At 38.8% G+C, this 24,950-nt stretch overlaps 1 long non-coding RNA gene across 2 annotated transcripts in view; it reads left to right on the forward strand.

Moving 5' to 3' along the window:
* Positions 1 to 24,609, forward strand: part of LOC104982505 — a 41,848-nt gene extending 17,239 nt beyond the window's left edge. Inside the window, exons 2-4 of one of the 2 annotated variants that reach the window (XR_824513.1) lie at positions 1,078 to 1,144; positions 4,698 to 4,813; positions 23,918 to 24,609. This is a non-coding gene — a long non-coding RNA (uncharacterized LOC104982505). The remainder of the gene's footprint in view (positions 1 to 1,077; positions 1,145 to 4,697; positions 4,814 to 23,917) is intronic. The other variant, XR_824512.1, reaches the window with a different exon arrangement.
* The last annotated feature ends 341 nt before the right edge of the window (positions 24,610 to 24,950 follow it).

Here is a 24,950-nt window from a genome sequence, read left to right on the forward strand (position 1 = left end):
CCTGGAAAATCCCATGGACGGAGAAGCCTGGTAGGCTGCAGTCCATGGGGTCGCTAAGAGTCAGACATGACTGAGTGACTTCACTTTCTCTTTTCACTTTCATGCATTGGAGAAGGAAATGGCAACCCACTTCAGTGTTCTTGCCTGGAGAATCCCAGGGATGGGGGAGCCTGGTGGGCTGCCGTCCATGGGGTCACACAGAGTCAGACACGACTGAAGTGACTTAGCAGCAGCAGCAGTAGCAGCAGGGGTTTCCCTGGTGTCTCAGATGGTAAAGAATCCACCTGCAATGCAGGAGACATGGGTTTGATCCCTGGCTTGGGAAGATCCACTAGAGAAGGGAATGGCAACCCACTCCAGTGTTCTTGCCTGGGAAACCCCATGGACAGAGGTGCCTGGTGGGCTACAGTCCATGGAGTCACAAAGAGTTAGACATGACAAAGCAAATAACACTTTCACATTTTTCTGTACAAAATGTTAGCTTTAACCAGGACCAGTGCAATAATAAAGGACTTGAAAAGGTTTGTAAGACCACAGCCTCCCTCCACCTGATTTCTCATGTTCCATGGAATCTAATGAGATGAATATACTGCCTTCTCCTTCAAGCTGTTTAGAATGCAATACATAGAGAGCAAACTCATACCTGAGTTCCTGGAACTGGGGACTCTTGCTGGAAAATCACAAAGGACATTTTGATATTGAGATGATGATCATTGAAAAAGCTGATTTCTCCTCTTTGTAGAATCATCTTTAGGTGTTCAGCTGTGACTTCCTGTGGTTGAAATGTCCAGTCAACATCTCATCCCCTCCACATTCCTTACTGAAGGGAGATATAACTTGGCATCATATTTATAATACTTCCAAGTGTCTATGTTTTTATTTGTATATCTCGGCCAAAATCTGTCCTACCATCCCATTGGGTTTTCTTCAGGGCCCAGTGTTATAATACAAATAAAGTATGATAAAAATGTAGGACAGTTTTCCTGGAGACAACAGAACAATAGAAACTGATATGGTAGAATAGTATCAGCCAGAGACATCCTGGTTAATTCAGACCCTTCTTTTTTTTTTTTTTAGGTTCTGACACAACCACTTTGCTCGTGCAGATCCTCTTTTTAAAATTCACAGGAAATCAGATCATCAGGTAGGGTCAGCAAGCTGCTCCTTGCGATGTTTTGCCATGTAATCTAGAGGAAATGTTGTGAGGGTTTGTCAGTACTGAGCTACCTGGACGTGGGGAGTCTCATCAGAAAAAAAGAAACTTGTCTTCTCAAAAGATATGTGAAAAATGTCTGTGGACAAGCCAGTTAGATGATACCTTTATCAAGCTCTATCTTCTATTAACTTTCCACATACCCACTTTACTGCAAACTTAAAAATCCTTTTTTTCATATTGATCCATTAACATAAAGTCATTTTATAATTCACTATTATAAGTAATTACAACTAGAATGGGTTTGTTAATTAACAGCTCTTATAATCATTATTAATTACTTTTCACTATACAGCATTTCATATAATCCATTCCATAACTCTTCATCTTTAGAAAGGTAACATTCAGAGCTACCCCTGAGGACAATAGAACCCACAAAATCAGTCAGAGGCTATAGTTAGAAAACAGAAATAAAAATATTTAGCACTTTAAAATGAAGAGCTAAATAGACCTTTCAAATCTCCCATGTTTATTTCACCTGCATTAGATTAAATTTCATTAAATTGGAAAGATCAATACAATTTCCAAACTATGCTTTGTTCATTGCTTTTATTGATCAACTACCAAGGAAAATGATCTCAAATTTTAATCTATTAATATATAGATCTGTAACATTTGGATAGACAATAGACAATTTTATCTACTTTCACTAAAATTTTTGCAAAATACAAAATTAAGAGAAGTTAATTTTTTTAAGCCAGAGCATGAGAATTATTTGCAAGAAAGTAATCTATATCCAAAGAAAGTTATTGGACTATTTTAGAAAATTCCAAACTCCATGGTATCTATTTTACCTAAAAATGATATTCTTTGCTATATACATTATTTACCTACATGTAATTATTTTTACAGCTTGTTTACTATCCCATCCAAAGATCAACATGTTATGTCAACACTTTCTGTAATATAATGGCAAGTGGCAAGAAGAAATTGTATAGAGTCCTCTTTCAAAATAAGCAAAATTACACTGTGGAGAAACCTAATGCGCCCTGAAAGTGAAAGTGAAAGGCACTCACTTTTGTCTGACTCTTTGTGACCCCATGGACTGTATAGTCCATGGAATTCTCCAGGCCAGAATACTGGAGTGGGACTAGCTGTTCCCTACTCCGGAGGATCTTCCCAACCAAGGAATCAAACCCAGGTCTCCCGCATTGCTGGCAGATTTCTCCCACATTGCAGGCAGAATCTTTACCAGGTGAGCCACAAGGGAAATCCAAGAATACTGGAGTGGGTAGCTTATTCCTTCTCCAGGGGATCTTCCCGACCCAGGAATCGAACCGGGTCTTCTGCATTACAGGTGCATTCTTTACCTGCAGAGCTACATAAGAAGCCCAAGCAAGTATTATAAGCAGAAACAGATAGACATGGATTAAAGGCAAAATTCTTTGCCTTAAGAGATCCTAGAATGAATGTGAGGTAGAGATACAAAAGACATATAATTAAACATAAATGTTACCTTTACTCCCAAATAAGTAACTCAGTTATTCTCTTCTACTGACCATTTATGGCTCAATTCACTAAACTCCTACTTTGATACACAGTAGAAATGTTTTACCCACTCCAGTGTTCTTGCCTGGAGAATCCCAGGGATGGGGGAGCCTGGTGGGCTGCTGTCTATGGGGTCGCACAGAGTTGGACATGACTGAAGTGTCTTAGCAGTAGCAGAAATGTTTTACACACACTTCTTAAGACCATATATCTCAGGAAAGATACTACAAACATCTTTTAAGATGCCATCGTACAAGAATCAGCAAGTATGTACCTGGCCCATTAAAAACGGCCTGTGTAATAAATAAGATATTCTGCGGACCCCTATAAATCCTGCTTCTGCCACTGCCTGGTTTCTGCCTGTCACCATGGTTTGCCTCAGTAGTTGCTGATCCTCTTCTTGTTCTTACCTCAATATTTGGCGTTTCCTGTATGACTCCTGGTAACTATCTTTAGCTGCCCTCCACCACCCACCTGAACCTAATGCCTTTCTTGTCCTTCACTGGTACTCGCACTGCCTTTTCCCTGCAGTTTTGCGGTACCAGCCCAGGTTGTGCATGGTCTGACAGCTATGTCAAGTGTCTTCTTTTATCTGGGTAAGCATATGTACCTGGTTAATTCTGGAAAATGAAGTTTATTTTAAGATGTTCTTGTCCACCTGGAAGGCCATTTTGGAAACTGCTGCTTAAAACAGTCAAAATATTATGAGATTCAGAACTAAGATGGTAGCAGGAAACCTGGTGAATTTAAAAACTACCAGAGAGGCAGAAGCGGGGTGAGCACAGAGCCCAAAGCGAGTGACCTGTGACCCCGGAAGTGGACCTCAGGGTCCCGGGGATAAAAAAAATAAAAAAATTAAAAAAAACTACCAGAGAGATAGAATGAACAGGATTTGATGACTGATTGAATAATAGAGCTAGAGCAGAGTGAAAAGCCATGGATCATGCCTTAATTCTGGCTGAAGAAATGGTAATCATGAACACATTTATCGAAATGGGAAACACAGGAGAAAAAGCAGATTTGGGGTAGTGATGTTAGAGGAAGCACACTGATTGAAACCGCCCACCCTGGCCAGGCACCATAGTAACCATTTGCATGAGTTGTGTTATGACAGGAGATTCTAATAAGGAACATGGAACTAATAAGCCACCACCAACCGGAAGAGTTTGGGAAAGGTCTAAAGGAGACACTGCGTGTCTGTCCACTTCCCAGAATCCCTCTCACTAGCATCCATCTTAGCTGAGCAATGCGTGCGCCACCAGGAAAGACTCTGAATTAGAATGATGGGCCAAAGACCACTCAGAAAACAATCCCATCACCATAAAACCCGAGACTGCGAGCCACGCGGCAGAGCAGTTCTCCTGGGTTCCCTTATCCTGCTGCTCTCCACCTGGGTGCCCTTTCCCAATAAAATCTCTTGCTTTGTCAGCACATGTGTCTCCTCAGACAGTTCATTTCCGAGTGTTAGACAAGAGCCTAGTTTCAGGCCCTGGAAGGGGTCCCCCTTCCTGCAATAGTGAGATGTGATGAATTCAGTTCCTAATAACCGAACTATAAGCATGTTTGTAAGACATCTAAGTTGTGAGGTCCAGAGTGCAGATAAATTTAAGGTCTACAGATAAGGCAAAAAAATCTAGCTTGAGAATACATATCTGAGAATAGAGTATTTTTAAAAGACTAAATGACCAAAGGAGTTAAAAAGAAAAAAGTCAAGAAATCACTAGGATGAGGACTGAAACCTATTTGGTTTACCACAGAGGCTGTTGACAAATATGGCTGGTAGAGTTTTAATTAAATGATGGAAATTAAGCTAGATTCTGGAGGACAAGGAGTAAATGGAAGGTGAGGGACAGGAATGTCTTATCTTTACAATGAGGACAGCTGGATTTTTATCTCAGTCAGGATTAAGAATCAGAATTACTTACATATTTTCTAAAAAAATTTAAATGAAGTCTTTTACTTCTCTTTCACATCTATTCTCTATTCTATCTTCTAGGTATCTCTGCTGAGGAAGCTAATTTTAGAGAGACAATGTATACAAAGTACTTGGCACAAAGGCCAATGTACTAAATGCTCCAGGAATATAACTACAGGCACTCCTAATTACTGAATGTAAGCTACTTCTGAAAACATGTGGGAAGGCAAATGTGTTTGCAGCAAAAGCAAATATTTAATTATGCTAAATGAGAATAATAATAATGCATCTTTAGTACGTCTAAAAACCCCAACCACTTCTTCTAAATATCATTAAAACATTCTTAAACATCAACATAAAAACCTACTAAGGATTAATGCATTATAAAAAACACATAATACTTGCTTACTTAACACTTAATGAACACATTAGTGAATGTGTTGGTGTGCAGCACAGACAGTATCAGGTACATAATGCATTTTCATTCTAAACTGTGATTAATAGCTGTCTTAATGTAAATAAGTAAGATAATATGTAAAAATACATATTGAATGCAATTAACAAAATAAAATAAGCAAATGAGGCCATTTTTTAAAAAATGGTTACTTTACAGAGTGAGGTTTAGTGATGTGGGAGACGTTTTCACTTAATAATGCATAACACCTTCAAACCAGACAAACACAAAGTGAAGTGAAGTCGCTCAGTCGTGTCCGACTCTTTGAGAACCCATGGACACTAGGCTTCTCCGAACATAGGATTTTCTAGGCAAGAGTACTGGAATGGGTTGCCATTTCCTTCTCCAGGGAATCTTCCTGACCCAGGGATTGAACCCAGGTCTCCCGCATTGTAGACACACGCTTTACCATCTGAGCCACCAGGGAATGCCAGACAAACACAAAGTGCTCTCCTATTCAGACTATATCTGAGATGTGAATGCAACATATTCTGCATGCTCTTGCACACTCTCTGGAAATTATATGGAGATTCATTCTAACAGATTCAAACACTACATTGAGGGTAAATGCTTTTAAAAGTTGCTGTTCCTATAGTAGTATTATGTGGACCTATGGTATAAGTTGAGAATACTATTGTCATGGGATGTGAGCCAAGATGAACAGTGGTTCTCAACTGGGAGTGAATTTGCCTTGGCAATGTCTAGGGATATTTTCGGTGGTCACAAAATACGTGATCCAGGATGGTCCATAATAAAAAGGTCAAGGATGCTGCTAAATATCCTGCAATGCACAGAACAGACTCCCACAACAAAAATAATCCAGCCCAAAATGTCAATTAGTGCTGAGGCTGAGAAAACCTAAAGGAGGGAAGAATGAAATCAAACCAATATGTCAGAGGAAACCTCAGTTGGAACAAGGCACAGATTGAATATTCAAAATCAGAAGTTGGAATGAACTGATGTCATTAGCTTGGGAAACTGTAAAGTGGATCTTTTCACCAACAATGCTAATAAATACTAGAAAGGGAGATATTGTGGGAAGGAACTATGTGGAAAAATATTTAGTTTTACCATGTCACACTTCAGGTATGGATGGAACATCCAAATGTATGAAGTAATTTTAATGACTGTAGGAGTTTTGTCTAAATTTTCTGATAAATTTTTAGAAAAGCATTGATATGCTCTTCAAGTTACAAGTCAACTAACATATTTGAGCTCTATCTATCTGCCATATATCATATATTTTTCACATGCAATGTTGTTTAATCTTCAAAGAATTATTGGAGAATGATATTACTACCCCATTTTATGGACGAGAGAAATGAGGCTTAGAAATGTTAAGTGAATAAGGTCATACAACCACTAAATCATGGTACTAGCTTTGAAATCAATGTCTTTAACCCTAAGTCCTGGGCTTTTGGCTAAAATAAAATAATACTCATGTATGCTCCAGTTATTTCAGACAATCCCCTACAAACATACCTTTACTGAGCTTTAAAACTAACTTCCCTCTGCGAAACACACACACAATTTTTAATTTTCTTACGTCAATGTAGAAGTTTGGAAAACATAAAAAATAAGTCAAGAAGAAAAAAATTATCATGAATTCCACCACCCAGAAATAACTACTACTAAATAACTTTTAGCTAATAATTTAAATTTTTACTTTCTCTTTTGCTGTTTTCGCCTGCTGGTGGTTTTGCTGATGTACAATGATGTTTCTAAAATGAACTATGAAGAATTAGAAAGAAGAGATGAAGGGAAAGATGGTACACAAGCTAGAGAATTAGCTCTCAGATTCATAAAAAAGAAAATGGGGTGAGGTCGGGGGTAGGGAGAGGGTAATTTCCAGAACCTCTTTTTGCCCAAGGAGTGCTGGGAACTTAATAAATCTTAGTTCATCTGTCAGCTCTATGCTCTGCTAATGACAAGATTAAATTGAAGCTACACTCTCCTGAGTGCTTATCATTTGCAAATGCAGTACTAAGAGCTTTACTCACATTATCTCATCTTATCCCTGCAGCAACCTTGAGTAGGATATTATTATTTCCAACTTAGAGAAGGAACTTAGGCTTAAAGAGGTTTTAACTACTTGCCGGGTTCCACATCTGGTTAATGGAGAAGTGAGGCTTCAAAAGCAAATCTGGCCATGGAGGCAGGATTCTTCTCTTTGTAAGGCTGCCTCCTCCTTCTAAAGAAAATCAGGTGTGGAATGCAGAGAATTCAGGAAAGTGATGGCAGAGCTGAAGGAGATCTTGGGATCTCTGACAGAATATTTTTTCATGGTTATTAGCTCCGACTTCCTTTTCTTTTCTAGTTGCAGGAGTGGGTTGATATTTGGCCTCTGAAATATGGTCCTAAAGCTTGAGTCACTAGATGCTTTATATTTGATTCCATTGGGAAAACAGTGTGATAAGGAATGCACATGAGAATATGACTATCTGCCTGACACAAACAGGCTTTCGATAGTGTGCTGAAGGACCAGAAGAAGGAAACTCCAACTGATGATCATTTTTTCTGGAGCCACTTTAATAAAAAGCTGAGCCAAACCTCTACTGAAGTTTATATCACTTTTTTTTTTTTTTTAAAGAAAAGCCAAATTTCAACAGATGTTAGCTGATTGAAATTACTATTCCCAACTACCTTTCTAAAAATCAGACTTCTGCTCTTGGATAAAAAGAAGAATATCAGAGTTTAAAATTGTGTGGCTACAAATGATCACATTTTGGTTCAAATATAAAATAAATACATTCCATTGGTTTTGACAAACTGTTTGGAAAACATAGGCTTCGGCTTTGACTAATGGGTTGTAGGATGGAGCTGTTGTGGAAAAGTAAATCACAGTTTAGATGTATTTTCCCAGCTAGTCCTCTGACTTAGGAATATGCTGCTTATCTGTGGAAACATGCTCTCCCAGCAAAGTGCCATGCAAATCACTGGTTTTACATGAAGGCCTATATTAGTCTAGTCACTCACAGACATCTTTAAACATAATTGTTGGGTAATAGCCTATGTTTATTTTTATGATAAATGTTTCAGAGCTACTGTTCTCTGGGGTTTTTCACATTAAAGGAAGATAGTTATCTCATTGGAATTTTAACCACACTACAATTAAAATGAAATGCAATCAATAAAATATTAATGCAGGTATGTTTGCAGATCAATTACTTAATGGCTAGGTCGATATCTATCATTCTTTAGCTTTCTGAAGGTCAATATATAGCAGAGTCAATGAGTTAACCAGCAAATCAGAGACATAATATCTGTCTAATTGTAGGTCTATGATTAATTCCTTAATACAGTGAATGACTTGATGAGAGTTTGTGCTGTCTACTCTTGTTAAAACTTTCTGCCAGACTGGGTTCTCCTTTAAAGTCTTAGATTATTAAACAATATTTTTAATGCTAGATATCAATACAGAATCATCAGATGTTAAACTAAAAAAGAGCTGTCAAGACCCCTTCTTACCCTTTCCTTTAGAGAAAGGAACACTGAAAATCAGTGAAGACAACTGAGTCGCTCAACATCACACACTTAGTCATGGAACCCAGATGTGGTTCCCAGGCCTTTGCGCTCCAAAACACCGAGCTCCTGAATTTCAAGATCCCAGCCCAGGGTCTGGTTTTGCAGACACTGTGGGTAATTCGCCTTGGCACCTGTGGGCCGCACATGTGTTCGTTGTTTTCCAAGCACAGTGAAGTAGAAACTAAGCAGGTGAAGGAATAAGGAAGCAGCAGAAGCTTGCGCCAACTGAAAACGCAATCTCACAGTGACAGGTGCCACGGGGACTTTTTGAGGCTGTTATTGGTGCGGGCGATTTACCTCTCACTCACTCAGAAGTATCTGAAGTGACTAGCACCAACTTTAATCTTATGAAAAGTATCACCTCCGAGTCCCAGGCAGATGGATGGAACTCTTTGGGGTGCCTGCCAAGTAAAATGGGCTATTGAAAAATACTGATATCTCAATTGTCAGTATGGTGTTTTATGTTAACAGTAGAAGTAAAAAACTACAATGAACCTCCCCACTCATTTCCGTTGCCACTTTCTGTGTGAGTCAGCTTTAATTGCTCATGTTGGATAACATGCTTGTGTAACCCTAGCAGCACTCTACAAACGAGAGTGTAAAGTTTTTGAACTGAGGTAGTTACTCTGTCTGTACAAGGTTACAGGTGGCTCAGTGGTAAAGAATCTGCCTGCCAAAGTAGGAGCTATAGGAGACGTAGGATCAATCCCTGGGTTGGGAAGTTCCCCTGGAGAAAGAAATGGCAACCCACTCCAGTATTCTTGCCTGGAAAATTCCATGGAGAGAGGAGCCTGGCAGGCTACAGTCCAAGGGGTCACAAAGAGTTGGACACAAATAAGCACACACGTATAAGCATATATCAAAAAACAAATACACACAAAAATTACAAATGGAAATAGCCATTCATTTCAGTTTTAAAGACATTCACTTTCATTATGTAAATGGTCACTGGGCAGTTAGAACACATTAAAGATGCTTCAGTAAGTTTTGCAGTAGTATCAAACTGCATCAGTTTTCTACCAAGATACAGCTATTTTGTTAAACTGATCACAGCATTTGCCTTTCAGTGTTACCAAAAATAGTTTGACCAATTTAATGACATTTTCCAATTTGATTGTTAGATAAAGATCTTTTGCAACAACTAAATCAAGTTGACCACTTCTTATTCACACTTCCTCATTACCTTTTCGTGTCTGAACAAGTTACTCAGAGTCATGGAATAGAGAAAAGTCAGCTCTTCCTACAAAATGTTTGCATCTTAGCTTTTCAAAGCACCGGAAGAGGAATGTACCCCTGTGTCTTTTGTGTGTCTGTAAACTAAAATTATGGATTTGCAGTATAATAAATTGTTAAAGCTGGCAGAAGTCTTGGACAACATACAACCCAGTGTTTCCCAGGTGGAGGGAAGTATAGCATTAGTATGTACAAGATAATTTTAGGAGGCATATCAATATTGGATGATACAATGAGAAAATGCACTACATTTCAGGTTTTTGAAGACTTTCTAATTATATCAAGAAGAAAGTCTAAGACTGGTGCTGACAAAGAACTATCTAACAGTTTTTCCTTCCTTTTTAAGAAATAGAAGGCAAGCTTCAGGCTCAGTCTCCAGCAGACAGCTATGTGGAGCTAGAACTTAAAAATACTGTGTAGTTTTCATTAAATTAATTTTTCCAGGTCATCATCTATTCATGGCATGGAAACAAAGCTTCCTTTCAAAACACATTTATCTAAGTTTAAGATAAAATAAGTTAAAGATAAAATCTAAGTTAAAATTACTGCAGTGATATTTACACAGTAGCCCAAATATTAAATAAAGGCTGGAGTCACTTATATGGCAAAAATCATGATGGTTCTGTTGGGGCTGGAGACCAACTCACTCACAGGACAGGTGGGAGATCCAAAGCTTTGAGGGTGCAGAAAATCCTGAAGTCAGGAGTGCAGTCCACAGGCTACTCAACAAGTGATGGTTGCTGCTGCTGTTCAGTTGCCAAGTCTCGTCCGACTCTGCGACCCAGTGGATTGCAGCACGTCAGGCTCCTCTGTCCTCTATTATCTCCAGGAGTTTGTTCAAATTCACATCTACTGAGTTGGTGATGCTATCTAACCATCTCATCCTCTGCCACTCCCTTCTCCCTTTGCCTTCAGTCTTTCCCCAAATCAGAGTCTTTTTCAATGAGTAAGCTCTTCCACCAAGTGATATCACGTCTTTAATTCAATCACTTCTAAAAAATGACTAGTTTGAATCATTTTCTATGAACTGGCCTTTTCCCCATCACTTTGTGAACAATACACATTAAGTTTAAGCTTGAAAAAAAAAAAAAGTATTTCTTCATTTCCATGACTAGATAAGGTTATTGAAGAAGAACTACAAATATTAGGAAAATTAAGCTAGATTTGTGAGACATGAATTAGTTAAAAAGTGGAGGGAAATTCTCCAGTATATAAAAATTTATACATTAAATTCAAAATAAGCAAGTTGTTTTTTCTGTTTTGAAAATAAAACGTGCTTTATTTTGTTTTAGATTTACAAGTCTTGAATACTTGAAAACATAGCAAGACTAATTTTCTAGACAGTAATTTTTTAAAACATGTACAAGCGTTCATTGAAATACAAAACTAAAATGCTAGTAGAAAAAGGGGAAATTTAAATTAAGGAGAAAGTATGTGTCCTGCAAATCTTACAAATATAATAATTAAACTTGTAGTCTTAAAAAAAAGATCTAGACATTTTTGTGAAATCCAATGATTCTCTATAAAAAGTATTTCTGCAAGATCTGAGAGGAATGTAACTGCAACTTTCTTCTAACAGAGTCAAGGCCTCCAAGGGTATTTATCTCTCAGCTGAGTAGATATTCTGAAGGACAGGGAACAAAATTTCAGAATGACAGTGGTCACTGAACTACTGGCTTTAAAAATAAATAAATAAAAGGTTTTTCCAGTAGTCATGTACAGATGTGAGAGCTGGACCATAAAGAAAGCTGGGTGCCAAAGAACTGATGCTTTTGAACTGTAGCTGGAGAAAAGACTCAAGAGTCCCTTGGACTGCAAGGAGATCAAACCAGTAAGTCCTAAAGGAATCAACCCTGAATATTCTATTCATTGGAAGGACTGATGTTGAAGCTCTTAATGCTTTGGTTACCTGATACAAAGAAAGAAAAGATCGTGATGCTTTCCCCCTCATTGGAAAAGGCCCTGATGCTGGGAAAGATTGAGGGCAGGAGAGGAAGGGGGATACACCGGATGAGATGCTTGGACAGTATCACTGAGTCTGAGCAAACTCCGGGAGACAGGGAGAGACAGGGAAGCCTGGTGTGCTGCAGTCCACGGGGTCGCAAAGAGTCTGACACGACTGAGCGACTCAACAACAACAACAACAAAAAGGTTTCCTCTTACTGTCTTGTCCACTTAATTTCTGTTAACTGAAGCCTGTCTCTCCCATCAGGGGAGGGGAGGAAGAGAAGAGGTGGGCAGATGGTCAAGCAGACTCATCAGTCAGCTGGGTGTTATGATCTATTGTTGTTGCTCAGTTATGATCTATACTGAATATGGAAAGAGGTGAGACAGAGTAAGTATTTAATATGCTTACAAATTCCAGCCAGGTGGGGACTAATCCCTTCACTTTGCTCTGTCTCAGTGTCTCTTATTCCAACAATGGGACTAATAGGCACCATGTCACTGAGTTGTCTAAAGGAGTAACTAAGAGCTAGTAATCAAGTATTAAGTTCAAGGGTTGAAGTGAGAAATAGGCTGATTCTCTTAACGTGTAAATAGCATCCAGGTTGTAAAATAGAGACAGGAAATTCACTACTCTTTTTACTCCAAGTAACTAATACTCTCCCATATGGAGGATTCCCATTTTCAGGCCCTCTAACATTTCATTCCTGATTCTGAAGGCTGAGGTGAACAGCCATGAGAGAAGTTTCTGTCTCTGGGGAGTTCCGAGGAGGTTTATTCCATGCACACCACAGACTCCATGAAAGGAAGGCCACTGAGCACTGCTCATCAGGAAAGGATTCTGCTCCACCCTCTTAGATCTTCTTCCAAGAATTCCTGAGTAAAACTGTTCCAGAGCAGAAATGACAACCAGGTAAAATCGGGGATAATCTGTGAGCCATTCTCATAATAGCCGGAAACTCATCTTTGCAGCTCCTTGACTCACTCCTGAGATTGCCCCTTTATCCAGGAGCACCTCACAACATGCAGGATCCCATCTCAGGTGCCCAATCTTTATAAACTTTTCTCTCTTGAAAAGAAAGAGGAGGGTAGACTAGAAGCAACACTATTTGTGAACACTACTGTGAAGAGTCCACAATGCCTCTTTAGTGGTGTGTGTCAATATGAGCCAGTTTAGTTTCTGTGACCCACAAATGACCTTTATATCTTTGGTCTTGTTTAGGAGGCTCAACTGCTTTCTATGTCCTGAAATCTCCCCCGGTTCATCAGTGAGAATTTGGACACAAAGACCTATTTACTTATTTATCAATACCAGGTCATTCCATAGTTTTATCATAATTGGAACAGACTCCAATATTCAGCTCTCCATTCAGGTGTTTCTTCCACTGTGCAACTCCCACCAGCATCATCTTTCTTAGTGTTCGCCCTTTTCAGGTTCAGAAAGGACTGCTGTCTCAGACGTGCCCATCCTCCTCGTTCGTGAAGGAGGTCCCAGTGGTCCCATTTACAGATGAGGCAACTGAGTCTCAAGGAGAATAAAGTACCTACAGGCTTATCTCATTTTAGTGCACTTTGCTTTACTGCACTTCATAGACACTGTGTAGGGTTTTTGTTGTTGTTGCGGGTTTCACAAATTGATGGTTTGTGGCAACCTCGCATGGAACAAGTTGATCAGCACCATTTTTCCAACAGTATTTTCTCACTTTGTATCTCTGTGTCACATTTCCATACTTCTCACAATAATTCAAACTTTTTCAGTACTATTACATATGTTATGGTGATCTGTAAATCAGTGATCTTTGATGTTACTATTTGTTTCAAGGTGTCACAAACCATGCCCAAATGAGACAGCAAATCTAACTGATAAATGTCGTGTGTGTTATGACTGCTCCACTGACCCGCCCTTCCCTTTCTCTCCCTCTCCTCAGAGCTATTTCCTGAGACACAACAAATTGAAATTAGGCCAGTTAATAACCCTACAATGGCCTCTAAGTGTTCAATTGAAAGAAAGAGTCACATGCTTCTCACTTTAAATCAAAAGCTAGAAATAATTAAGCTTAGTGAGGAAGGCATGTTGAAAGCTGAGATAGGCTAAAAGCTAGGCCTCTTGTGCCAAACAGTTAACTAAGTTTTAAATGCAAAAGGAAAGTTCTTGAAGGAAATTAAAAGTGCTACTCCAGTGAACACATGAATGATAACAAAGTGAAACAGTCTTATTGCTGATAGGGAGAAAGTTTTAATGGTCTGGATAGAAGATCAAACTAGACACAAAATATGTATACTTGTGGCAGATTCATGTGTTGTACAGGAGAAACCAACACAACATTGTAAAGCAATTATCCTCCAATTAAAAATGAATTAAAAAAATAAACAAACAAGAAAACAGTCACAATATCCCCTTAAGCTGAAGCATAATCCAGAACAAGGCCCTAACTCTCTTCAACCCTGTGAAGGCTGAGAGAGTGAGGACACAAGAAAAGTGTGAAACTAGCAGAGGTTAGTTCCCGAGGTTTAAGGAAACCATAGCACCCCCATAACACCAACATGCAAAGTGAAGGAGCAGGTGTTGGTACAGAAGCTGTAGCAGGTCATTCAGAAGACCTAGCTAAGATATTTGACAAAGGTGACTTCACTAAACACATTTTCAAGGTAGATGAAACACAGCCTTCTGCAAGAAGATGCCGTCTAGGACTTCCATAGCTTGAGAGAAGTCAAGGCCTGGATTCAAAGCTTTCAAAGGACAGGCTGACTCTTTAATTAGGGGTAATGCAGCTGGTGACTTGAAGCCAGTGCTCACTGACCATTCTGAAAATCCTAGGGTCCTTAAGAATTAGGCCAAATCGACTTTGCCTGTGCTCTCTAAATGGCACAGCAAAGCCTGGATGACAGCAAATCTTTTGACAACATTGTTTACTGAATATTTTAAGCCCATTGTTGAGACCTACTGCTCAGAAAACAAGATTCCTTTCAAAATATTACTGCACATTGATAATACACCTGGTCACCCAAGAGCTCTAAGGAAGATGTACAAGATTAATGCTATTTTCATGACTGTCAACACAACACCTATCTTACAGCTCATGGATCAAGGAATAATTTAAACTTTCAAATCTTATTAAGAAAATACATTTTGTAAGACTGTTGCTGCCATACATGGTGATTCCTCTAATAGATCTGGGCAAAGTAAATTGAAATTTTTCTGGAAAGAACTCACCACTCTAGATGCCATTGACAAGATCTGTGATTCATGGGAAGAGGTCAAAATATCAACATTAACCGGAGTTTGGAAGAAGTTGATTCCAACCCTCATGGATAACTTTGAGGGGTTCAAGATTTCAGTTGAGGAAAAGATACAGATGTGGTAGAAATAGCAAGAGAACTAGAATGGAGCCTAGAGATGAGACTGAGTTGCTGCAGTCTCATGATAAAACTTTAGCAGGTGAGGGGTTACTTCTTATGGATGAGCAAAGAAAGTAGATAAAATCTACTTCTGATGAAGACGTTGTGAAGATTATTGAAATGACAACAAAGGACTTAGAATATTACATAAATTTAGTTGATAAAGCAGTGACAGGGTTTGAGAGGATTGACTCCAATTTTGAAAAAAGTTCTGCTGTGGAGAAAATACTATCAAACAACCTTTTATACTACAGAGAAATTGTCTGTGTGAGTCAACCAGGCCAACTTCAGCATTGTCTAACCCTCTGCAACCACCAACCTGATTAAAAAAAATCACTTTTGTTGCCAGGGTTTCTGACTCAGCGGTCACCCATCTTTCATGCCAGTCCTCCTTAACTGGCCTACTGCTTGGGTCTTCTACTCAGCAAGGAAGGGTCACTTAGTTGAATGGAAGTCAGCTGGATTTTTTTTCCACCACTGCCCACCCCCTGCCACCTGTCAAGAGCACACACACCTTTGCCCTTTAACCAATTACAGAATTTTCTTGTTCTCTATTATCCTTCTTAAAAGATTGAAGGAGAGAAAAAATTTTGATAAACTTTGACTTCAAATTTGAATTTCTGAACTATTACCTCCTCAACTTAAAACTTCCAACTTGCATCTTTCTGACATCTGCATAATTGTTTCCTCTTTGAGGAATGTTCTTTTATTGAAAAAATTTCTTTATTTTGGCTGTGATGGTTCTTCATTGATGTACACGGGCTTTCTCTGGTTTTGATGAGCAGGGGCTGCTCCTCATTGTGATGCTCAGGCTTCTCATTGCAGTGGCTTCTCTTTTTGTGCAGCATGGACTCTAGGTGTGTGGGCTTCAGTAGTTGCGGCTCCTGGGATCTAGACAGCTGGCTCAGTAGTTGTGGTGTAGGGGCTTAGTTGCTCCATGACATGTGGAATCTTCCCGGACCAGGGACTGAACCAGTGTCCTCTGCATTGCAGGGTGAATTCTTAACCACTGGACCACCAGGGAAGACCCTGGAATGCTCTGCTTGCCCCTCTATGACAGCAAGCTCAGTTTTCTAGGACCATATTCAATGTGATCTCCTTCAGTCCTATATTATGTCTAGTTTGTTAAGGTAGTGGTATCATTTTAACTTGACACATTGTTTAATTGCTTCAACCATCAGACTTAAGTAGTCTTTCCACAGTATCCCTCCTCTGCAACCTCTGGTGGGTCAGAAAGGTGCCAGCAGAGAAGCAAGATAACATTGGGATCATGGAAGTGACAGACTGGCCACTTTCTCCAAATCCTGTGCTCACGAAAGAGCATGTTGTAAGATGCTTGAGTACTCTGGTCTAGATGCTATTATAAAATGGCATAGAATTGGTAACGACACCTAAGCTTGGTGGGTCTAAAGCCTGGGGTCGAGAGAAGGTTTTTAGAGTCATGAAGCATCCTGTGTCTGAGGCAGGGAGACAATGATGTGAAAGTGGAGGCCAGTGTTCTTATGCCAATGATTATGCAGGGGGCAGGGGGAGGTTGTCACAAAAATACCCTTTATATCAGAAAACATTTTGGCATGGCGTGAGGTGGTTGGACATTTCTAATGGACTATGATTTTTACTTTCCTTATGATAACTTTTCATTTAGGTAATCGAAGATTTCTCTACATCAAATCATCTACTTTAAGTATCTTCATGCATTCATTTCAGAGAAGGCAATGGCAACCCACTCCAGTACTCTTGCCTGGAAAATCCCATGGATGGAGGAGCCTGAAAGGGTGCAGTCCATGGGGTCGCTGAGTGTCGGACACAACTTCACTTTCACTTTCACTTTCATGCATTGGAGAAGGAAATGGCAACCCACTCCAGTGTTCTTGCCTGGAGAATCCCAGGGATGGGGGAGCCTGGTGGGCTGCCATCTATGGGGTCGTACAGAGTCGGACACGACTGAAGAGGCTTAGCAGCAGCAGTAGCAGCATGCATTCATTTAAGATGATTCTGTGGAGCAGACTCTTAGGTGCTAGGCACACAACAAAAGATAAAAGGAAAGAAAAAAAGGCCATAACTCCTTCCCTTAAGGTGCAAGCATTGTAAGATTGGGAAGAATATGTTAATGTGCTGAAAAGGCAGTCTGAAGACTTTAGGAACTATGGTCCCTTTGGGCACTACAGCACTACAGCAACGGGAATGGTTTTCACCAATCAAGATTAAGAGAAACCATTCCAGTGGAAATTACACTCCATATTGTCATTTGAAACCTACCTCCTTTAGAATGGGTAAACTTTTTCTCATAGAATACAGTAGTCTGGAAATCTACAGTAGTCTGGAAATCTACAATAGTCTGGAAATCTTCAGCAGTCTGGAAAATCTACTGAACATGACTGGAAAAATACTTCAATTTTCAGGCCACCTACTTCTACTTCAGTCATACCCTTTAATGTAATTAATCAGAATTACTGCTGTCTTTGATGAAGCAATAGGAGCTGACATCTAATTTTACTATAGATCTTAAGTAATTATTAGCTTATGCCAAAACAAAGAGGATGGCCATCGCCACTGACTAGCCTACATTATAGGCTACATATAGTATGTCCATGGAGCACCAGGAGTTCTTAGATCACATTTTGAGAACCACTATGCTAGGGTACCTTATGCTAGTGTCTTCTTGGAGAGTGTACGCCTTGGATATACAGATGGGAAGTTCATGCTTCTAGTAAGGCCAGAGATAGAAACTCCAAGTGTGCAACTTTCAGGAAAACTTCAAAAAAGCTTCAGGCTGAGATGTTCACAATTTACTCACTAGATTGCCTAGAAATGATTTTGGGTAAAATAAGTTTTGATTTTTTTTTTAAGTGTAGGAAGTTTCTTTTCTTTCATCTGTAATATTCAGCATTTTAGCCGTATCTCACACTTTTATCAGAGATGCTTAATCATTTTTTGGTTTACTTTTCAAAAAACCTGAAATGAGGTTGGGTTTTCTATGACTTTGCTAAATAAATATGCAATTGAGGTAAAGTCCACCTCATTTTAAATTTGCATTTTTCTCAGAGAATGCATATTTATCAGTCTCTAGTCCCAAATTTTTGTCATCATTGGAATAGTCTGTGGTTGGGAACATGAATGAACCACACACACACACACACACATACTCCCACCACATCCTCCCCTACCATAGTATAAAGTTTACAAGTTTTTCATTCTACTTGCCACTGACTGAAATTCTGATTTCAAAAAAATAATGAAACAAATTGAGAAATCCTTAGATTTTACTTCATCTAAGCACTCAGCAAGGGAAATGAGCTTAATTTGAAAAATGATGGTGATATGCCTAGACTTCCTATCCAGCAGGGAGATTTATAGCATGAATAAGATGCCAAGAAATGAACCAATAGAGCACTGTGTGTGATTGTCTTTAAAGGGGAAAAATATCCTACAGGACTCGTGAGCCATTATTTCAAATGCTTGTGTAAATATGGTTTAGTTCATCATCACCTTTTTCAATTATGTTTATGTTCAGCTTCAAAGTAGAGCCTCTGCTTCCTTGTTTAAAATGCCACCAACTGAACTAGCATTTTCATTAATACAAACAATGTTTACAGTGCCCAGAAATGATGGTAGGAATATAGGAGTCTTTTGCTATTTATAAACTAGACACATCTCAAAACGGTGCCCTGTTAGCTCTGGCTTAGCTTTTGAACAAAGCCAGTTAAAATATTATAGTTTTTAGGTTCTTCATGAAATTTTCATATTTCTTAAATAATTGTTATGTGTATATAGATAAAAATAATATGATCATTTTTATTTAAAAAAATATACTTTGCATACCTAAACAGATTAGGAATTAAATCATAGCTTCTGAATAGAAAACTATTTTTCAGGAAAGTTATAGAACCACTAAATATTTGGAAACACATCTATAGCTCTGTTTGTAGCTGAAGTTTTATATTTAGAAAACTATAAAATATTTAAATTGCTTTAAATATAGTGAGTATAGTGGTTAAGAGCAAGGACTCGGAGAAGACTGCCTGAGTTTGAATCCTTGCTTCACTAATGAATTTATCGAACTTGGAGAGTTTCAGCTCTCTGTGCCAGCTTCCTCACCTGTAATATGGGGTTAATAATGGATCCTATCTCAGAGGCTTGTTGCAAAGATTAAAGAGTAAATATTTGTTAGAGAGAATAATGAAATAAAAGTGTTCCTGTTAGTATGGCATTTCACAATCATAAACAAGGGTTCAAGAAGAAATAAAAAATATGTAAGGTATGGCACAAACAAAAAGAAGCTTTTGTAGGTGGAAGGCTGTGAAGGACACCTTTACATCTTTGGTCCACTCTAAGAACAAGGATATTATCTGTAAGTATTACTCAGTCTTCCTGATACATGTACCTTTCCTTAGTAATGCATGCACCTTTCCTTAGTAATGCATGCATGCATGCTAAGTTGCTTTAGTAGTGTCAAACTCTGCAACCCCATGGACCGTAGCCTGCCAGGCTCCTCTGTCCGTGGGTTTCTCTAGGCAGGAAACTGGAGTGGGTTGCCATGCCCTGGTAGCTCAGATGGTAAAGAATATGCCTGCAATGCGTGAGTCTAGCTTCCTAGACTTCTCCCCTGAAGAAGGGAAAAGTGAAAGTGAATGTCGTTCAGTTGTGTCTGACTCTTTGCGACCCCATGGACTATATAGTCCATGGAATTCTCCAGGCCAGAATACTGGAGTGGGTAGCCAGGGGATATTCCTAACCCAGGGATCTTCTCCAGGGGATCTTCCTAACCCAGGGATCCAAACCCAGGTCTCCCGCATTGCAGGCAGATTCTTTACCAGCTGAGCTACCAGGGAAGCCTGTGGAAAGGGAAAGACTACCCATTCCAGTATTCTTGCCAGGAGAGTTCCATGGACGGGGGAGTCTGGTGGGCTATAGTCCTGAGGCCACAGAGAGTCAGACATGACTGAGTGACTAACACTTTCTTAGTAATACTTGAAGACAAAGTTTTTAAATATTTAGAGATCATCAAAAAGCTAACTAAGAACAACTGAGTGGTGAATTAACTGACCTTCTGCTTTATTGTCCAGGGTTCCCTAGTCTTCAGAGTTGACAAGCTGGCATTTGATTGTCTTTCCTTCCCAGGTTTAGCTATTGACTCAGTTTATCATTCTTTCTGATTAGTTAAAATTTGGATCATCATTATTTTTCTTCTTTGTCAATTCCTCCTTTCTGCTTTTCTGTTGCTCAACCGAATTTCTCCTTTCTCAAACTACAGATGAATTTTTTTAAAGGAATATATAGTATCCCACTTCATCAGGTTGCTTATATCTAGCTCTCCTGTTTCTAACAGCATGAAAGACATGCTATTAAATTTGTCGGGGGACTGAATGATGCTTACTGCCCTGCCAGTTCTCAAGGGTAACAATCCTAGTTGATTCCTCACCAGCCTCTAAATCAAAATAGGAAAGAATGGTCTTCTGGTACAATATACTAGTTTAAAGATACTGGTCTGGTCTTACTGCTTGAAGTCACAGGTTAGAAGAAGACAGAACCATATATCTTGGAATCTGAACTGGTGACCTAGACAGCACCTGTTAAATTCACCAGAGCTATTCTAGCTCATAAAGTGATTACTCACTATTGGTTTGAAAATAGACGTCAAGGAAGAGAAAAAGAACACACTGAAAACCAAGCTTGAACTAAGGACCTTTAGAAAATCACTCTAATACTGACTCAACCATGCTCAGTGGGAAGACTTACTTTATTGAATCCATACTTTATAAGGATGCCTTCTTAGAAGACGCCCAGTTATTTTTTTAAAAAAATCCTTGTTCAGCAGAAAGCATTTTAGATAATAGAAGGAAGAAGGACCAAAGATGCTAATAACTCCACATCCTCATCCCTTCCTTTGACCTATTTTCACTGAAGTTCAGGCAAAGCAGCATGGAGAGCAAAGTATGGCAGCATGGCAGAAAGAACTCTGGACTAGGTGATGGGGTTGTGGTATGGTCTAAGGTCTGATACCTGGGAAAGCCCATTTCTCTACCTGAATTTGAACATGTGTTTACAAGAAAAGGTAATGATATGTACCTCACAGAAATGTTGTGAAGATTAAACGAGACGTCTGTAGGTTGAAACAGTAATATTAGATATTATTTTTTTTTACTAGCAATAAATCATCTTGATGTTATAGATCTAAATAATTAAGGTCCCAAACTACACTAGACAAATGACTGCTTTGACTTTTTTTGTGCCAGAAATTCATGCTGCTAAGTCACTTCAGTCGTGTCCAACTCTGTGCAACCCCATAGACGGCAGCCCACCAGGCTCCCCCGTCCCTGGGATTCTCCAGGCAAGAACACTGGAGTGGGTTGCCATTTCCTTCTCCAATGCATGAAAGTGAAAAGTGAAAGTGAAGTCGCTGAGTCTTGTCCAACTCTTAGCGACCCCATGGACTGCAGCCTACAGGCTCCTCCGCCCATGGGATTTTCCAGGCAAAAGTACTGGAGTGGGGTGCCATTGCCTTCTCCATAGAAATTCATAATCAGCACATCTTCTGGGATGTAGTACATGAAGTGTACAGGGCTCAGGCATTAGGAGATGAAAGGTCTGAAAACAGACTGATTAAGGCACTGTGAATTCACCTATCAGTCGTCTCTGACCCTTGGTTTTTCTTTCTGTGACGCAGGGCTTATGACACCCATTTTGCAGAGGATTAGTGATAATGTATGACAGTGCCTAGCATAGTGAATAGCTCCCAGTAAACCGCTATTATAGGATGTTTTTTCTTTTTTGCTTTCTGTGCCTTCATATTATCATCCATACTACAGGGTTGCTTTTGTTGACAATTGCTTTAAGGTCCTCAGGCATTGTGCTTCATAAATAGTAAGTGTTGACAAGATTGTAGCTTAAAAAGATATCATCTGGATTGATAAATCATCCAATGTTAATATAGTGGGCTCAAACATTCTTTTCTGTTCAGATATCCTAACTAGAAACTCTGTAGAAACTCAAGATTCTGAGGAATGTAAACACTGATCAGACACGGTTCTGCCTTCAGCAAGCTTACATCTTAGTAGGAGGTATTTCTTTCACTAAAATCTGTGTCTAGTCAAATGTGGTCTTTGTATGGTGATTGGGCTATGAAGTAAGAAAAAGAAAAATGTTTTCAGAGATTGAAGTCAAACTTCTGTCAAGGGGATGAGTGATGGGAACTGGGTTAGGGCTGTGGCAGGGAGGATTAAAGTCTGTTAACTATACTTTATTGTCAGGCCCAGTATAGGTGATTCACGTTCATTGTTTTAGTTAACCCTAAAGCAAACCTATGAGACGGTTGCAAGATGTGGACTCTATGGTTGAAAACAGTTGGCAACGTAGAGAAGTGAAACTACTTATCTAAGATCATGCACCCAATGAATGCTGGAGATGGGATTTCAATCACTAACACGGAGTAGATTAGAAAGTGGGTCTCGTTCAATTTAGTAAAAAACAATTTAACCTGAGTATATACCCTTCTGCAAAAAATTCTTATTTTCCCTCTTGGATTCTTCTCTTTTCCTTTTTTATTGGGCCCAGTAATAAGTTCAATTCTGGATTTTGGAGCCCTATGATCAGGACTATAGTCATCTTTTCGTGCATATAACCCAAAGGGTTTAATTTATTTTTTTAACCCTCATACTTACATCAAGAAGAACTGATAGCTATTTCAGATGTGCTAGTGTTTAGCATTTATGAAAGGAAAGTCACTCAATGTTAAGTTAATTGTAGAACTATGGTATAGAATGTGCCACAATTAAGATATATGACTATCACTTATCCTTTTATTTAACAAATACTTGCTGATTATTGCTCCCACCCCCTAAATAAGTCACAAATCTTTAAAAACAGTTTTAGATAATCCATGTAGTCAACACAAGGACCAAATTAACATGGCCTAGCAGAAAGGATTTTTTCCTTATGTACCAACAAATCTGAGGATGGATAATCCAGGATATGGAGAGGTGAAGAGATCAAGAAGGAGTCTCTATATCTTTTTCTTTTTCTCTTCCTTTTTCCCTCCTTGTATTCCTTCCTTCCTGTTAGAACACTTAATAGGATATCTACCCTCGTAACTAGAGAAAATCTGCTGTACAACTGAGTCTGTCTCTTAAAAGAAATTCTGGGAAGCTCCAGCTACCAATTTCACCTTCTCTTTGGTCAAAATCTATTACATGGTTACTCTAGGAGCAAGGAAATCTGTGCTGTGGTTTGGATTGTAAAAACTGGAAGAAAAAGAAAAATATCATCATAGAGACAGAAAGAGGTCTTTTTAGAACATTAAGACTTTTACTTTTCCAGCCTCCATCGTAAAGAAAAGCAAGGCAGAACAGAGTTGTGAATGGCTTTGAGGAAGCTATCAGCTCATCCACAGCGTTGGACACAGGAAGCTAACTGGCCTTGCCAGGACTGTGTTTGTTGCTACAAAGGGCATTCTAGTTCTTCTACTTACTGTGAATCACATTCAAGTTTCCTAACCTCTGTCAAACTTACCTGCTTATTTTAAAGTATTCTTATAGTGCTTAAAGTATTGTATAAGACGGTAAAGGGAAAAAAAGTGCTTAACATCACACCTGGCACAAAGTGAACTTTAAGGAATATAAGCAACTATAAAAATATACTCATTGATATTGTATAGTATAATACTCCTACTTCTCCTTGATTAAAGTGAGCTTTTTTACGTTATCTGCATATTGTCTTTAGATTCTGGCTTTGTTATTTTTTGTCCTAGGAATATTCTTCTTGAGCTCTGGATGTGTCCTCATGACACAGACCACACTGGACACCAACTCAGATATTGGGGGAAGGTTTCACGACCGTTAAGTGCAGACGTGCTGATCACTGGGCCCCTTGATACACAGCGGCTAAGCTCTCCTCTCAAGCTGGTGGGGCTGATGCTGCCTTGAAGTGCTGAGAGAAGCCATGGCAATTCACGGCAAGGTCTTTATTGTTAGAACTCTTGCATCATGACATCTTTATTCATGTGAAAATACAGGATGAATTTCAACTATATAATATTGTTTATGTTCATCAGAAATGTTATTTGTCTTTACAAAGTCTAGTTTCAATGAACCGACTATGTAATGGATATTAAATAAACATGGAATTTTACATGTTCATAATATTTGGTTTCTTGTTGTGATTTTGATGAACTATACTTTCAAGCACTGTCAGTTCATCCTTATTTACAAACGAAACGTTTGCTTGTAGTGGAGTGATATAGTGACTTGCTTTAAGTCAACTTTTCTAGTCAATGTTTAATGTGAAATTGACTCATATGTTCTCTTAGGCCACATTTACATTTCCCTCTGTATAACATGTATTATACTATTTTAACTTAATGCTGTGAGCTATATAAACCAAAGACATTCTAATTCTGTTTTTAATGTATTTTTCCAAGGTAAATAATTTATAATGCACTAATAAAAGGAGCTCATATTAAAAGAATTGTATGACCTATTGAAATTTATCTATGAAAACTGATTCTCTTAAAAATAATTTCGTGAAATTTTTTTGTACAAATTTGACTTTATTACATGAATTCTTGACAACAAATATAAAACAAAAAGAACTTAAACTCTCCCTCTTCATCATTTAACACATTGAAGAGAAGTAATTGAATACTCTCTAACTTTATGATTTTGGGGTTTCTTAGAAAAAGAAATCATATGAATGTAAACATATCAGTCATACATATCAATTCCAGCTATCTATTTAAACTAAAAGTCCTTTTCAAAGTACATCTAGTCATCTAGTCTTTTCAC

Source organism: Bison bison, unplaced genomic scaffold (assembly GCF_000754665.1).
Source record: "Bison bison bison isolate TAMUID 2011002044 unplaced genomic scaffold, Bison_UMD1.0 scf7180017864533, whole genome shotgun sequence".
NCBI classification, from domain to species: Eukaryota; Metazoa; Chordata; class Mammalia; order Artiodactyla; family Bovidae; genus Bison; species Bison bison.